This window comes from Chiloscyllium plagiosum, unplaced genomic scaffold (genome assembly GCF_037043375.1).
Source record: "Chiloscyllium plagiosum isolate Xiang-an unplaced genomic scaffold, Cpla_swu_hap1 HiC_scaffold_16, whole genome shotgun sequence".
Taxonomy (NCBI): Eukaryota; Metazoa; Chordata; class Chondrichthyes; order Orectolobiformes; family Hemiscylliidae; genus Chiloscyllium; species Chiloscyllium plagiosum.
In genome coordinates, this window is record NW_028270154.1 from 16,328,639 (window position 1) to 16,333,721 (window position 5,083).

Genomic DNA, 5,083 nt, shown 5'->3' on the forward strand with positions numbered 1-5,083 from the left:
CTCTGTTCCTCAACACTTCCAAGAATCCTGTATTTAATCCTACATTCAGCATTCGAGTTCAACCTCCCAAAATGCATCTCTTTGCATTTGTCCAGGTTGAACTTCATCTGCCATTTCTCAGCTCAACTCTGCATCCTGTCTATGTTGCACTGCAGCCTAGTGCAACATAGCCCTCGATACTATCAACGGCACCTCCAATCTTTGTGTCATCTGCAAATTTACTAACCCACCCCTCAATCTGTGAAACAGAAATCCCTAAGAAGAGGAAAATCTACAGAGAGAAGATTCGACCGCTGGCTGGTTTTGAAATTTGAATTTTGTTAAATCGTAATTGGGTTTTTATTAGACTAGTATTATAGAAGGGAAAGTTAAGATAGGAGTTGTCAATAGTTGTTAGTTAATTCTTCTTTATTATACTTTAAGAAATACAATTGTTACTTTTTACTTAAACCAGTTCTTGGCCTCTCGAATTTTCACAAATTACTGCACGGGATAATTTTTTTTCTGTGTTGCTGGTTTAAATTAAACAGGAGGGTTTACTCCATGTCTTAACACGCTGCTGCTTTTGCAAAAGATTTTAATTGAGTGAAACTGAAGGAACAGAGATGCAATTTCACATCATGATGATGTGTGAGGGTATTCTTTGAGGAGATGATGGAAAAAAGTAAATAAGGGTAATGTGGTCAATGGATATACACTTAAACATTTCAAAAGACTTTTATAACATAGCCTTATAACCAAGATAAGGATGTGTGGAGTCAAGAGACAATTAGCTGGATGGGTAACCATTTGGCTAAAATGGATCAAACTCAAAGTATGAAGAGTAGGTTATCAGGTTGAAGAAAGGGAGAAAGTGATGTTACAGAAGGATCCCTATACTGCATATAGTTGTTCAGAGCTTATATTAGTGAGTCGATCTTCGGAATTGGTTATTTCATGTCAAAGGTTGCGAAGGATGCCAAGCCATGGATTTTGGTTTACAGTGAGAAACAGTACAATATTCACAGAAGCAGACTGGACAATTAAACAACACATGAATTTTTTTTTAAACAACTTTAAAAGTAGTTTGGCAAGTTGAATAGCATCATTGTCTACCATATTTTTATTCATTCACAGGATGTGGTCATCACTTGCAAGCCCCTTATTTATTGCCCATTTGTAATTGCCCTGGGGAACTTGGTGATGAGTTGCCTTCCTAAACTGTTGCACTCTGTGGGATACAGGGACATGCACTGAGCTGCTCGGTCCAGAGTTCCAGATTTTATATGAGCATGTGATTTCAGAGCAGGAATTAGGTCAATCAACTCCAAGAGCCCGCATCACTATTCAATAAGATCAGGCTGATCTGCTTGTAACCTCAAGTCTACACTTTCCCATTTCCGCCTGACAATCTTTCATGACTTTGCTTCCCAAGAATCTAACCACTACCATCTTCAAGATATCCATGGATTCCATCATCACATTATCAGGAAGCTTTTCACGGAGTCATGACCATTTTAAATGAGCAAGCTCTGATTTTTAAACAGTGATACCCAGTTCATGGAGACCATTAGAATTCTATTAGGATTGGATTGGGTAAACAATCCATAAATATGAGATATAATTAAAAATATATCTGATAGAGAAATAGGGGTAAATTCATTTAATGAGCACAGTTAAAATGTGGAACTGATGACCACATAAGATTGATGCATTAAAAAAAAATATTAATAAAAGAAACAAAAGTGATCTGAGGAAAATATGTTCCGATGTTGAGTGATCCAGATCTGAAATCCACTGCCTGACAGTGTGATGGAAATTGGTTCCATCGAGGTATTCATAAAGAATTGAACAATGAACAAGGCTACATGGAGAAGGCAGGAGAATGGCAGTCAGTGGGGTACTTATTATGGACGCTGGCAAACACAATGGGCCAAATGGTCTCTTTCCCTACTGGAATAATTCTGTGATTCTGTAAAATAGCTTGGACATTTTTAAAAGGAAATTATGTCAGCGTGAGATAAAAAAAGTGTTTAAAGGGTGAGATGACAGAAGCAAGAAGAATTCATATGTAATGTTCACTGCCTCTTCTGGTGTAAAGCAGGCTGAGGGGGAAGCCGAGTAATTGTAATCAAATTGTGATCTGTCAATGCACTTTAGGCACTTGCACTGTGTTGAAAACAATGCTACCTCCTAGATTTTCAGAATGAACCCCACTGAACTCATGTAGCCAAGGCCTGGTGAAGGGCTTATGCCCAAAACCTTGATTCGCCTGCTCTTCAGAAGCTGCCTGACTGGCTGTGTTTTTCCAGTGCCACATTCTTCGACTCAAATAGCTAAGTGGCTACTCCTTCTTCTAATTTGTATGTTCATATGTTAATTTCTGAACTGCAATATGTACACACTATGTCATTTTATATTTTACTCACATTTGGAAAAGAATGGTCTTATTTGGAACCGTCAGCATGGCTTTGTGCAGGGAGGTGTTGTCTCACAAATTTGATTGAGTTTCTGAGGAAGTGATGAAGATGATTGATGAGGGTGAGGCAACTTCAGTAAAACATTTGATAAGGTGTTTCATGATAGGCTGATCCAGGAGATTAAGTCACGTGATATCCATGGTAAATTAGATACAAAATTGGTTTGGTCATTGAAGATAGTTTTACTGACTGATGTCCGTGACCAGTGGTTTTCCACAAGGATCAGTAGTGGGACTTCTGTTAAATGTGATTTATACAAATGGTTTGAATGAAAGTATAGATGGTCTAATTAGTAAGTTGGCAGATGACATGAAAATCAGTGGAGTTGTGGATAATGTGGAAGGTTGTCAAAGGACAGAGCAGTATATAGATCAGTTGGAGAGTTGAGCAGAGAAATGGGAGATGGTGTTTAATCCTGACAAGTGTGAGGTGATGCATTTTGGGAGGTCAAGTGCAAGAAGTGAGCATCCATTAAAGGCAGGATCCTTCAAAGAATTGATGTAGGGAGGGGTCTTGGGGTGTAAATCCATAGCTCCCTGAAAGTGGCAACATAATTGGATAAGGTGGTAAAGAAGGCATATGTCATGCTTGACTTCATTGGTACAAAAATTTGGCAAGTCATGTTGCAGGTATATGAAACTTTAATTCAGCCACCTGTGAATTATTGTGTGCAGTTCTGTTCACCACATGGTAGGAAGGATATGAAGGTTTTGGAGAGGATGCAAAAGATGTTTACCAGGATGTTGCCTGGATTGAAGTTTATTAATCCAAAGCAGGAGTTAGACAAACTTGGATTGAATTTGCTGGGGTGTTAGAAACTGAGAGGTGACCCATTAGAAATTCGTAAAATTATGAGAAGCATGGATAGAGGGGATAGTCAGAGTCTCTTTCCTACAGTGGAAATGTCAAATATTGGAGGGGAAAGGCATAGGTTTAAGGTGAGAAGGGGAAAGTTCAAAGGAGGTGTATGAGGCAATTTCTTTTATGCAGAGGATGGTTGATGCCTAGAATGCACTGCGAGGGAAGATGGTATTTACAGTAGCAAGGTTTAAGAGCATTTAGATAGACACATGATCATGCAGGGTATAAGAGAGATATGTACCATATATTTGCAAATGGGATTAGTTCAGAATGGCAACATGATCACCACATACAGTGGGCCAAAGGACCTGCTCCTATGTTGTAGTATTCTAAGTATTTTTGATTGTGGACTGAAATCTAAGAAAGACCTGTTTTAAAACAAAGAATTGCTGAAGGTTTACTGCATATTTTGAAAGCAATTAACCCAACACTCATTGTCAGTTCTCTTTGCACAATTGCTGGTTCAAGCAATAGTTGAAGTGCAGTTTGCAGAGAAGCTGGAGCTGTATGGCTCCAAATGGAGACTCAGCCTTTGTGATAATTCTATGGCTTTAAGAGGAGTATATTGTCATTTTTTTTTAGTGAACTGATGTTGAAACAAAGACACCAAGCAGCCAACTTCAAACCAATTAAGTAAAAGCTTGTAAAGCCATGGGATTTTAAAAACAATTGGAATAATAGAAGCAGCACGAATGGGTGGAGTCAGGCTCCCGTAGAACCAGGGTTTTGGTTTAGCTTTCATTAATGCTAGACTCTTGAAACTGTATGTGGAAACTATCATTCCTCTCTCTAATACAGCTAAAAGCTGAAGTTTGCTCTGCTACAAGAATTGTATGTGAGACAAACTATTTTACTGAATTTGTCTTTGCCAAAGGTACATTATGGGATGTTACTATATTGGAACAGTTGCTGTTTGTTAACTAAATAATCTGTTATTCTAAGTTTTCCAAGACAGTTAATTTATTCCAATTCTTCTTTCATTTGTTTGTATTTTAACTACAGGGTAAGAATAACATGTATTTTGCTTAAAGTCGACTAGCGTAACCATTTGAATTACATCTGGAACATAGTGTTTTACACATGCCTTTAAATCAGAGAGACGTTAGGGTCCATGCTACCTTCTTGTTATATTTGAAGAGGGTTTGGTCTGGTCCATTACAGCTCCAACATGTAACTGATTGTTATCATTAAATGTTACTAGTTCACAAACCAAAGTCTTCTGCTGCTAACAACTACGCAATTCGTTCTCAGCCATGTGAACAGCTTGTGACTGTGAACAGCAGAGGGAGAAGACATCAGACATTCACCAGATCAGGAGATCTCTCTGTTCTCTGTTGCAAAAGCCAAATTAGAACATGAATAAAAATGATTTATCTTGCTTTCAGCAGTTGAAAGCTGTGAATATTCTGAAACCTATATATCTCCAGTAACATAAGAAACTGGGCATGGATATCAGTATTGATGAATCCAACAAACATTTATGCAACTAACTATTATGAACAACCGTCACTTTTCTCAGCCACTTGGTAGCTGGGTCAATGTTAAGCCATTAGTTACTGGAAGCATGCTACTCTGTTGTAGAATGTGATGCTTCAAGTGATTGGAGGTAAGATGCAGTGCGAGATCTTTATACCCTCAGGTTTCATGCTATGCTGTAGCAATGGTATCATCAGCACGCTTCTTATGAGAACATAACACAGCCTCGATCAGTTCTGATTTAAATCAACTATTTAATATGAAAACACCAAAAGGAGCACCACCAA